Genomic DNA, 13,178 nt, shown 5'->3' on the forward strand with positions numbered 1-13,178 from the left:
CAACGTTTCTGGAGCATTCATTAGCTCCGTCTTATGAGTCATTGGATTTCATAAGTTATTCTTCTTCTTCTGGAAGATTTGGAAAACTTTTTTCTCTGTGGGACCTTTTCTGTTGGTCGTTCACGAGTAAATGGCGAGAAAAGCTGAAAATACTGGAAAATTCCGAAATATCGTTTCGATATCGATATTTACGTTTCGATATTAGATATCGATATTTCGTCCGATATATCGATATATCGATATCGATATCGAATATCGCCCAACACTAAATTTAAATTCGCAACACGTGCTCAAGGAAGATTCTGGAAAAAGGAGGTGAAAATGGAAAATCGCAAACATTATTTTCTGTCTGAAAACTGGGCATGCAATGACTAGATCACAACAAAAATTTAAGATAGCGATTCATGCTGTATTTATAGCTGTATATGAATCAACAAAACAATTGGCCACGTCCTCTCAAAATGTCCCTGTTTCACAATTGAAAGCAACAAATATTTTCAATGGGTTGAAGTTTTCTTTGTACCAATAGGATGTTTGCTTTTTACCATTTGAAAGAAGAGGGAGAGAAGAGAAAGAGATCTGATTTTTAATTTGACAATTCTATTTTATTCTAATTAAAATGTACCTAGGGTAAGACACCCAGTAGTCGGCCATCTGCCTATTCTCAGACAGAATGTAACTAACAGGGAACCTACCTCAAGGCTAATGTGCTTAAAAAGTTTTTATACAGTTGGTTTCCCTGGTCACTATTAGATATCTGTATGGACTACCTCTAGGCTAATGTGCTTAGAGCCTAAGCACATTAGCCTAGAGGTAGTCCATACAGATATCTAATAGTGACCAGGGAAACCAGCTATGTATAAAAACTTTCTAAGCCCTTTAGCCTAGAGGTAGGTTCCCTGTTAGTTACATTCTGTCTGAGAATAGGCAGGTGGCCGACTACTGGGTGTCTTACCCTAGTTGATATTTAATAAGCATAGGGTAAAACATCAGTATCCAATTGAGAAAAATTTTGTTAAACAAAATCTCTGGTGTAAATGTACAAGCATTCCACCACATAAAGAGATGTGTTCAGAAAACAATACTTACTTCATAATATGCAAAATAGTCCTAGTTAGCATATTTTAGAGCAGGAGAATCTTTATCTTCACTTCTTTCCTTTTTTTATCTTACTTTGCAATAAAATTAAAAAAAAGTCATGCTGTTGATAAGCATATTGTCTGTTTTTGAATTTATGCTGAAAGATATACCATTCTACAAAATTTTACATGTTTTTTATCCTTCTACATTTTTTTATAGATGGCAGAATCCTTGCTGCATAAACCTTATAGAAGTTTTTTAGTAATGCTCTGCCATACCTTGTGTATTTCTATACATCCACCACTGCATTTTCAATAGCAATGTATATAAATTATTTTTTAAGATGGTACAGCATTCAGTGCATTTAGCCAATTTTTCAAAATTGAGCAAAATGGTATTCTGAAAAATTATGAATTTCTTTAAAAAAAAATAGAAAAAGAAGTGAAGATAAAGGTTCTCCTGCTGCAAAATATGTTAACTAGCCTAGGATTGTTTTTTATACCATGAATGAGAATTGTTTTTCTTAACATGTCTCCTTAGGTGGTGGGGTGATCATAAACTTACACCAAGAAGAATTGTATATATCAATAAAAAGCTAAAGACCCAAGCTATTCATCAATATGGTTATTATTAAAATTATTGAAGATCAAACACTTGAAATTATCAGTTTATTGACTTACCTACAAAGACCTCTTTTTGGAAATGCTAATTGTCCTGTTTTGATGTATATATCCTTTCAGTGTATCAGTTTTATTCACATGTTAACAGAAAGCTGGTTATCTGCTGATTCTAAAAATGTAACTTTTATTGCTTGACATTTATTCTATAAATCACAAATATTAAATGTAATTTTTTTTTTCAATTGCCTGTCAAAACAGAGAGTACATTTTTAATTTATGCTGACAAATTATTAGTGAAAATTTCACCAAGAAGGCAGATAAAAGATAGGCTCTTGTTACTACCCTCACATTACAATATGATGTAGTAAAATAGGGGTGGTCCAAAAACCTGTCTCTATTTTTCCTGAATACCAAAGAAAAGTGGTCTTTCCCAAAAAGAGGTATTTTAGCCTGTAATTGATAATTGTGTAAATTTTGGTACTTGTATGATAAATGCCCTACTGCTCAAGTTGTTCATTCATTGATGCATTATAGAATTTTTTTTTTGTTAGTCTGTTTCAGCTTAGCATGAGACAAGACAAAGAGAAGTGACAGAATCAATAGAAAATATATAATTTCGGCTATATGTTTGCACATTAGGGGGGGGGGGTTAAAGTACTTGGACAGTGTAAAGTTAGGAAACAATTTTCACTGCATAATATGCAGAATAATTGTACCCACCATACTTTACCCCCTCCACCTAATGTGCAAATATATAGCCCAAATTTGTTTCTAAAGTTTTATATTTTTATCTTACTTTGGTATATTTTATTTTGATTGAGCATCAGAGAAACATATTAGAAGGACATGAGGTAGGACATATGTCATACAAGTACCTAATTCTTTGTTTGGGGATGCAGAGGTTGAAAGCCAACTGTATTTACTCTACAAAAGCAAAAGGAGGTGAGTATGTTTAAGACAAACAATTTAAATGAACTTGTTACCTCCTCATGCCAAACCAGTTTTGGAGAATTTGGAATTTTCCCATATCTTTATTAGGTAGCTTGTGAACACTCCACTCAATGTGTTTTTATAGGGTATGCTCTTTGCAAGTGTGATTAAACCACCTGTTTCCAATACACTAAGAGTTCTTTACCTTTCATGCCTCATTGTGCTGTCTTACCTGATTGTGGAACTTTTGATATTGCTTAGAATGTCAGGTATCAGACTTTCACAGTTTGAAAATATTGCCAGCTTTTATTTCCATTATTTGCTAGAATTAACTAACATCACCAAAGAGAATTTCCATTCTTTCCTTACAGGGTATTCTCCATTTACAGATTAAGGCTGTACTATGGGAGTATAATTGCCCTGGCAAGTGATCAAACAGTTTGTGGTAGCAAACTGTAATTAAGGGGCAACCCAGCTCAATAGTAACTGAAACTCTAAAAAACAGAATTTTGATACCAATATACATCTGTATCAACTAATTTATATTTTTATGCTGACTTCAAATATATAAATTTCATTAAGTTTAGTCTTACTCATCAAAAGTTACAAACCTGAGAAACTTTTCCTGATTTTCGAAAAAAGGGAGAAACAGCCCCCAAAAGTCAAGTGATCTCAATGAAAATCACACTATCAGATTCAGCGTATCATAGAACCCTACTGTACAGGTTTCAAGCTCCTATCTGCACAAAAGTGGAATCTTGTATTTTTTGCCAGAAGAAACATCATGGATGCATGTTTATTTAATTTTTTGTTTTATTTTCCAGGGATGATTGTATCAACCCAGTGGTCCTAGAATATCAGGAAAGGGCTTATTTGAATGAAAATTAAAAGTTCTAGTGCTGTTTTTAAGTGACCCAAAATTGGAGGGCAACTAGGCCCCCTCACCCACCCCTTTTTTCACAAAATTGTCTAATCTAAATTTTTAGATAGCCATTTTGTTCATCATAGTTGAAAGGCCCAATAACTATGCCTTTGGGTATAACATGACCCCCCCCCCCCACAGCCATTATGTGCACTTAGTATTTGCTATTGGGATGTAGGCATAAATTTTTGGGTCCCCCCACCCAAAAATTAAATAAACATGCAACCAACAGCAAAAAATTTGTCACCCCCCCCGGTGACAAATTTTTTGCTGTTTTTTTTTCACGGGGGAATTTTCTATGGGGAGGGAAGTTTCCAGGGAGTGAACTTGTCAGGGAAAACTATACATAGGGGGGGAGGAATTTGCCCGAATTTGGATATTTCCGTGGGGAGGTGTTTCTCCGTGGAGGTGAGGCCAGATTTCCTGGCATTATTTAAAAAACTATCAGAAATTAAATTAAAAAAAAAAGTTTTTTCAATGGAAAGGTTGGAGCAACTTTAAAACTTAAAACCAACAGAAATTATTATGTATATAAAGGGGTTGCCCCCTCCCCAACACCTTGCCCTTTATGCTAAAGTTTGAATTTAGTCCCTATTCTTTAATACTGACTCCTGAAACACAAGGGCCAATTAGAACAATAAGACACTTTTTTTTAAAGTACTAAAAAACTTTAGCATAAAGAGTGAGGTGTTGATGAGGGGGCAACTCCCTTTATGTGTGCAATAATTTCTGTTTGTTTTAAGTTTTAATGTTACTCCTTACTTTCAGTTGAAAAAAAATGTTGTCTTTTTATTTATCACATAATACAGCTGAGACAGTAAACTTGGAGGCATTTAAATTACTGGCCTACAAATAAGATGAATAAATATACTTCATGATGTCTTTTTTATGCTCTTTCTGAATAAAATCGTTGGTTTACTTAGAAATGCAGTTTTAATCCCTTAATGGACCCTTAAAGATGATGCTCATTTTGCTATAGACAAGGGTTTAAAATGTTGGTTAAAAACTTACTAGGACTACTTGATTATAATTCCATTTTGCTAAAATGATATAATCCAAAAACATTGATTCATCATAATCAAATTGAATAAAAAATTTATGAATCTGAAAAAAAAATACTATGTTTACTTTTAGCTGTTAACAACAATCTTGTTTAAACCAGTTCATTGGTTAATTGAATCAACTGTGACAAAAGAATAGTGACACAGAGGGATGCAAAAAGGATACAGAGGGGGGGTAAAGTATAGTGGAACTACAGTTGAAGTGTATTAACTACAATTATTATGCATATTATCAAGTAACATTAGTTTAAGAATTATATGAAAAGCTAGCTGTTAAAAATTGACTGCATTGACAAAAAAAAAAAAAAATCTTCAGGCCTATATTTATTTACCCCAAAAAATCTAAATGTCATTGGACTTCCAGATCAAATTGAGGCCAGTGGCCCAGTTTCTGAAACTAGAAACCAGAGTGCAAGTCCCAAGTTTAAACTTCATATTGACTATCTCTTTAGGCCCATATTTATTTATGTCCCTACCCCTCCAAAAAATTAAACTTCATGATATTTTTGGTTCAAATCCAACACTAGCAGTCCAGTTTGTGAAGCTAAATTGCAAGTCTCAAATTTGAACCATGACTCTCATGAAATGTTGATTCCTTGAGGTAAATAAACATATGCTTAGACCTTTTTGGTTGTTTTTTGAAGTACTGACAATTTTTCTCTCAGCTTTTTGTTGGAAAAAAAATCTGCATGCATTTAAATTTCTCAATATATGCAAGAAAATGAGCTCAGGAATCACACAAAATTTAGCTGTAAAAAATAAACCAAATGAAAAAAGGATTATATTCTTTAGCCTATGTTTAGCCTATTCACTCCAAAGAATCAAGATTTTATGTGACTTGCATTTCAAATTTGAGACTGGAAGTCCAGTTTCAGAAACTAGAAAATGGACTGCAAATCACAAATTCAACTGTATATTGAAAATTTCTTTAGGCCTGTGTGTATCCCCCCCCCAAAAAAAAACAACAACAAACTTCATAAGACTTTTGATTCAAATCTAAGAATAGCAGTCCAGTTACTGAAACTAGACTGCAAGTCTCAAATTTGAACCATGCATAAGACTAGGGTAATTTTATTTCACACCTCTATACAAGACATTTTGTGGCACCTGCTAAGAAAGCCACAAAGGGCGTGTTGGCAGCAAGTGGCAGTCTTCTCTATTCTACATAATTTGGTATCACTATTTTTATATTATACAAGTGTTTTTTTTTACATTATTCATGATTTTTACATATGCAACAAGTATTCTGCTCACATAAACACAAATTTGATCACCAATCCTTTGAAAGGACAATTTCTTTGCTATAGATAAGATAAGATAATCATTAAAAAAAAAAAATGTCTATCACAAGCCCCAAAGGACCAAATTCGCATTTCGGAATCCTAAACCAAAAAAAAAAATCATACGAAAAAAAGCACAACAACTAAAAAACTGGCTAAACAATGCCAAAAACAATAATATCAGAAAGGCAAAACAATTCATTAGTAAAAAAAAAATTAAGCAGCAAAATGTCAGAAAGTGAAAAAGGTAAAAACTGAAACAAAACTAAAAAAGAATGATATAAAATTATCATTAAAAAGGTTTAAAAGAGAACATATAAAAAGGGGGAGGGAACAAAAGAATCAAACAAGCATAAAACTTGGTTATCACCAGTACCAAAGAAAAGGAAAACTAGTGGTTTATTTTATCAGTAATGAAGGGGTCAAAAGTTGTTTTTTTTATACATGGAGGTTAAGCAAGAGATGGGGGACAAGATAGGAATGAGCTCAAAAACAGTATGCACCAGGCAGTGCCTAGATGAGGAGTGTCTTTTAGGGAAAAGTTTCCTGTGCAAGGTTTATTATTGCATTTTTTGCAAAATGGAGGCACAATGTTCCTCTCCTGTGCTCAAGAGTTTTCAGCTTGGGCTTTTTTTAGAAGGAGTGAGTATGGTACCTTAGCTTCTTTAAAAATTATTCTCAGGGCTCTTTTGAATGGATTCAATTTTTCTGATTCATCATGGGAGATGCCAGGATGCCAAACTGGACAAGCATATTCAAGATGCGATCAGGCAAAGGAAGTATAGACCCTTTTAGAATGGCATGGGGAGACATTAAGTTTATTCAAGAGCTTAAGGAGAGACATGGATACATTAGCTCTATAGACAATATCTTTAATGTGGATATCCCACCTTAAATTAGACGAAATTATAACCCCAAGTAATTTAAAGGAAGATACAGAAATATCTGGGGGGATTGGGGTGAGGCAAGGGGGTGATGTTTTAAGGAAACATATTGACATTATCATAGATTTAGAGGTGTTTACTCTCATTTCTAAGTCTGCAGTGTCATCTGCAATATCATTGAGGATACTCACAGGGTTGCTTACTAAGATTTGGTAGCAGGTTTCAACAACTGCTTGGTCATTAACAAATTTTCATCTGTCAGGAAATTCCTTAGCAAGGCTATTTATCATAACAGAAAAAGGAGGGGACCTAGGAGAGTACCTTGGGGTACTTCATTGTAGACAGGGAGGGACTGGAATAATGATTCTGATATTTGACTACCTGTGATCTATTTAATAAAAAGGAGGCAACCAATTTAACCAGGAAAGAATCAATATTGAAATCAGTTACAAGTTTCTCAACTAAAATATTGTGGTTAACAAGGTCAAATGTCTTTTGAAGGTCAATGGAAATAAAATTTAGCCAGCAATTAGGTTTTCGAAAAATTTCCCAAGGGAGTCACTAAAAAAACAAGGTAATGGGAAGTAGAAGTGGACTTGATGTTCCCAAATTGTCTCAGGATAGTAAGAGGTAGGATTTTTTTTTTTTTTGCCAATCTGCAAGGAATCCTTCATATAGTTTAGAGAATAAAGGAGTGAGTGAAATAGGACAAACATCTTCAAAACCAGGTTTTCTGTCTTTCTTTTTCAAGGGGTTTATGAAACCCTGTTTTCAAATTTGTGGATATTGGCCACTCAGTAATCTCATTGAAAATAACAGACAAGGGCTTTGAGAGAAAGTCACTGAAAGCACTAATAAGAGGACACGGGATATCTAAAGGGCAGACACTTGTTTTTGTAGTTTCCCAATTCTTCTTTCAATCTCAGATGGAGATATGGAGGGGAAAGCAGGTGGGAGGTCATCAGTAGGTAATTGATAAGACAATGCCAGAAGGCTCTGGATGATGGAATCAACGAAATTGTTAAGATTATTAGCAGTAACTTCTGGGGATTCAGGTAGGTTAAAATCAAGCTTGTCTAGTCTCCTACCACACAACTTTTTTACCTCAGAATACCAATTTTTTGGTTTATTGGTAAACAATTCTTTGACCTTGTTTTTGTAGTACAATTGGTCTGATATTTCTTTTTTAATTGCTTTTCTTAGTTTTGTTAGCTTCATCCAGTTTACCATTTCTGAAAAAAATCATTTTTTTTTCTAATTAGCGCTTTTATGGGTTGATTAATGAATGATTTGTCACTGGAGCACTTTTTAAATCTTTTTTTTTTTGGGAAAGAAATTAGATATTTATTGTTTAGTTTTTTTGTGAAAGGTAGTGATTTTTTCATCAAGACCATGCAAATTATACATACTATCAGATCAATCCTCAGTACTCAGCCACGTTTCAAAGAAAGAAGGCCAGCATTTTGAAGGGGGTGGTCATAGCCATAAGTTACCGAGAATGAATGCTTAAAATTAAAAGAGGGGGACAGGAGGAGGGAAAAATGATAACTCCCACTCAATGGAGGCAAAGCTGAAGAGGGACTGTAAAAATTATTCAGATTAGTTAGAATGACATCTAGATAGGTATTTCCCCTAGTTGTTGGTCCGGCATTTGGGTACTTAGAGATAACAAAATCAGTGCTGGTCTGCAGGCTGGAGAGATTTGCTTTTTGCATCAATATTTTGGTTTGGCGAGTAACAGAAGACAGCTATTGCAAAGATATTACAGGGACGGGGGGGGGGTACCTTAGGTCTAATACTTAGCCAAAGGATTTCATTGTTCTCAGATAAATTAGGAACAGGAATAATTTTAGGGAAGAGGTTGCATTTAGTAAAAAATATGACGCCACCTCCTTTTTTTCCAGGTGGGTGATTCAAAGGACAGAGCTTAATAAACTCTAAATAATTTGACAAACGAAGATACCTTTGGCCATGAGACTGTACTTCTGTAACAGCTATAACGTCAATTTGATTTAATTCTGATAGCACCTTGAGTAAGTAAGTTTGTCAAAATTAGGGCTTTTGGCATTAGTGATTGAAATTTTTGGAAATTTAAAGCAACTGGGGAAACATGACTGTCATTGAGTTTCAGTAATTCATGGGGTGGGTTCTTAATTTGGGCTCTGGGATGGTGTGGATAATTTTTGGGGTGGACTATTTATTACAGGATAATTTTCGCATGTTGGAACTCAACCAGAGTCACATTGGTAGGGTACCCATGGGGAATAAAGTGCATGGGATGGGGGAAAGGTTCCCTGGTGATACAAGAAGAAATCAAATTGGGAGTGTTTTTTATAGGGGGGGATGGTAAGGTAAGATGTTTTGTGAAAGGGAAGTAGGGTGGAGGATGTGTGAGAGGGGAGGAGTCGGGTTCATTTTGGCAAAAGATGGATGGAGGCCAGAACCAGTTATCAAATTCTTGGTCGCACAGAGAGGATTTATTTGTATGGGATATGTATTTTAGGGAGGGATGTGAGTAAGGGGAGGGTTGGGGATAGTCCAAATTGGGTGATGTGATCTGAGGGGTTGGGCAGACCTGGCACCCATGCATACCTGGGACAGAGGAGACTTTCAAGGGATGGATTCCTGGGGTATGCTGCTCTGTATCGGGTGTGCGGGAGGATAAGACTGGAAGTCGACTGGAACATGACCCAATTGAGGAGGGGGTTGCGAATGTTTTTGGCATTGCCCTAGAAAAGGTTGGATTTTAAACTTACCCTCTGCTACTGGTGATACATGAGCAAAACGACACGATTTGTAAATACAAGCTAAATCAGGACAGAGGTCAACATGATCAAAACTGCACTTATCAGACATACAAATACTTAAAATAAAATTACGACAAATAGGTAAAAACTTGCACTGCTTACGAAACTTACAGAGACCATGATTAAAATGGTTACATATCACATTTTTTTCTGCTTATTCTTGTGTTATTTTTCACAAGTTTCTCAAAAACAATTACTATATCATTATCTGCATAGAATATAGCATTAACTTTGTTAGTCCTTAAAATAACAGTGTTGTTATCACTTTTTAATTTCAGCATACAACTAGAAACCAATAAGCTACTCCTGTATTCGGGAACTTGTCCATTACCATAGTAATAGAAGATATGTCTGTGGGATTGTTTGCTTCATAAATAATGGATTCAGCTTCAATATTTTTTTCTTGACGGTTTTGGTCAGTGGCATTGCTAATAACCTGGTTTGACACTAGTTCTACTGTACTTGACCTCTTGAATGAATTTGGAAAGGCCAGATTAGCATTTTCTAATTTTTGTCATTTGCTTGATTTACTTAATTCATTTTTCGATTTGTCTTGCTTTGGTTGAAAGGGAGCGGAAATGTCAGAAATATTGAAGATATCCAGTTGGGGAGGAATATGATTGTTTTGTATTGCAAATAGGGGGTCAGAAATAATGGACAAAATGCACCTTAATGTCTCTTCTAGTCTGGCTTTTGATTTCAAAAGCCACAACACAGACTCTGGTTTAAGAATTCCAAGATTAGTAGAGCAGATTTCTGTCTGGCAAGCAAAATTTTTAACACAGGATTTTGGATACGTTGTATTATCACTAGTAGAACGTGAAGAGCGTTTGATCTGAACAGAATACCTCATATAAACATGTTTTTGGTTTTCCATGTGTGGTGTCAAGAGTAGAGGATGGGTCGATGGTAAAAATGGTAGTGCCCTCAGTCTGACAAGCAACTTTAAGAGAAGGGGACGTCACTTCATGCTGGAGGTAGAGAGAAGCTGGAATCAACTCCGGCGAGAGGGGGGGCAACGGTGATTTAATTTCCTTTAGGATATTAAGTGTCACAACTCTTGAATTTGGAGAACGGGCTTTTGAAGTGAAGGTGTTAGAGAAGCAGTCCGGACAACACCAGCTCTCACTCCAATTAGCTATATCAATTTTGGCACACTTTTACTCTCAAACATGCTGTTTGAGAGTAATAAAGCCTTTAGCACAAGAGAGGGATTTCTGACAAACTCTACAGAAGAAATAGCCTTCTTTTTTCTGTGGATCAGATGTGCACCAATTACCATATAAATGACCCATATTGTCCTTCTCCGTCAACCACTCATTTTTAAGCTTGCACTTACCAGCAAGCTAAGTAAGCTAAAAAACTCCCTCAACCAAGCACCTTTTTACATGATATAATTTTCAGACATCCTTCAGGAACAAAACAACTATCAAATCAATCAAATTTTCAACTTTTACTGAATATGCTGAGTACAAGCACAATTTGCCATGTACTATGCCATTTTTGACTCTCCTATATTTTGATTACTACTAACTTCAATCTATTTATTTGGTTAAACAGTTGCATGGCAAAACTTGAGGGGCTTTTAAGCATTTTATCTCATTCAAAAATATCTATGCAACTGCATTCCACAGCTCTTGCTAAGGAATTATTTGAACATTGGTGCACAATTAATTGGTATATATATATATATATATATATATATATATATATATATATATATATATATATATATATATATATATATATATATATATATATATATATATTATATTATATATATATATTTATTTATATATTTACTTATATATATTATATATATATTTATAATATTTCTTTAAAATACACATATATATATTAAATATATATATATTTCATTTTCTACTTATTTTTGTTCAGTGTATAAATTTTCTTCTCTTTTCTCTTTTTTCCCCGTATATTTTACTCTGTCATTTAGGGGATCTGCGCCCTTTTTTGTTTTGACAGGCTATATATAAATTGAATTGAATTTTTTTTTTTTTTTTTTTTTACCTGCAACAAACCTTAAACTGAGGCTACTTGGAAACACAGTTTATTACAGGAGTGTTGTCTATTACCAGTGGCATAACTAGCCGATTTTCAAGGGGGGGGGCAAAGCTCTATAATGTGTCGAGAAAATGTGCTGTTGCTCCGTAATGACGCACCCACCTTTCTCGTTGAGTATCGATCATTCAGCAGACATAGTACTTCTAGTCGCGAAGCCCCGAAAATTTTAGAAATCTATGACTAAAAAGTGTATTATTCCTTATATTTGCCTTTTAAAACCCATTTTAGAGAAACAAACACCCTGAAAATTTTAACAAATTAATATTGTGCTGCAAAAGGTCTAAGTTATCCAAAAAATCAAAGTTATGCATTTTTGTTTATTTGCATGCACAAGAACTAAGTAAAAGTATGAGAGAGTACTTGGATGTGAAGGAAGATTTATTTTGTGAGGAAGAACTAGTGACAGTACTAAAAGGATTAGAAAATAATAAGGCCCCAGGAGCTCATAGTGGGGTATATGAGTTTCTTAAATATGTTGGGTATGAGGTAGAAGATAAGTTACTGAAGATTGTAAGTATGATTTTTGAAAAGGGGGAAGTATCTAGCGATTTTAGAAAAACTAATTAAACCCCTCTATAAGAAAGGTGATAAGAGTGAGTTTGGTAATTATAGAGGCACTGGATCATTTTGGTTGACTTTGTCTTAAGGAGCACAGGATAGACAATGAGAGAACTTGGAATCAAATGGGAAAGAAAACTTCCTGGACTTAGATTATGCTGATGATTTGAGCATCCTAGATGAAAATATGAGCAAAATTAATCAACTTTTAGATGTTTTGTGAGTTCAAGGTGCTAGAATAGGTTTGAAACTAATGTTAATAAGACAAAGTTGCTAAGGCTATGAATAGGATCAAATAGTGACGTTGGGTAACAATAAGATCGATCAAATGCACAGCTTCACTTACCTTGCTAGTATTATTAGTAAAGGTGATGGGAGCAGTGAAGATGTTAAAAGTAGGATAGCCACGACTCAGGTAGTTTTTTCACGGTTGAAAAAAGTTTGGATGAATATGAAGAGAAGTCTGCAAATTAGGATTAAAATATTGGAAGGTACAGTGATGACAGTGGTCAGATATGGTTCTGAACCATGGGTAGTTCAAAAACACGGAAGAAAATTTGCTAGATTTTTTCCAGAAAAATTGCCTACGGATTGTTTTGGGTACTCTGCTGATTGACTGTATTTCAAACAGTAGGCTGTACGAAAGTGTGGTTCAATCCCGCTTTCTAGGGCTCTAAAGAGAAAAAGTTTGAAAAGACTAGGGCATGTTCTGTGGATGAAGAATGACAGATTGCCAAAGATTGTCCTTATTTTGCCAACCGTCTAGGACTAAACTGAAAGCAGGTCGTCCGCAGTTGGGGAGGGAGGATGTTGTAAAGAAAGATTTAAGGGAAATGGGAAGTTCCTGGGAGTTTGTAAAGTGGAAGGCTTTGAATAGATTAGGATAGAGAAGCGTACCTAGCCATCTTAGCCTCAGGGGGTCTGGTGCTGTGATGAGTTGTTGGTAGTATA

The 13,178-nt window shown here is 34.8% G+C and overlaps 1 protein-coding gene across 6 annotated transcripts in view; it reads left to right on the forward strand.

The window, feature by feature from the left end:
- The first annotated feature begins 294 nt into the window (after positions 1-294).
- The window catches only part of Sgt1 (suppressor of G2 allele of skp1), a 41,771-nt gene continuing 28,887 nt past the window's right edge, over positions 295-13,178 (forward strand). For 2 of the 6 annotated variants that reach the window (XM_089107927.1, XM_089107930.1), the window contains exons 1-2: positions 297-315; positions 8,682-8,810. The gene's annotated coding sequence lies outside the window, so the exon portion shown is untranslated. Of the gene's footprint in view, positions 316-8,681; positions 8,815-13,178 lie in introns of all 6 variants that reach the window. The other 4 variants (XM_089107929.1, XM_089107932.1, XM_089107931.1 and 1 more) reach the window with 3 other exon arrangements.

Source organism: Artemia sp. Qi Xiang Cuo, chromosome 2 (assembly GCF_049724085.1).
Source record: "Artemia sp. Qi Xiang Cuo chromosome 2, ASM4972408v1, whole genome shotgun sequence".
In the NCBI taxonomy this organism is placed as follows: domain Eukaryota; kingdom Metazoa; phylum Arthropoda; class Branchiopoda; order Anostraca; family Artemiidae; genus Artemia; species Artemia sp. Qi Xiang Cuo.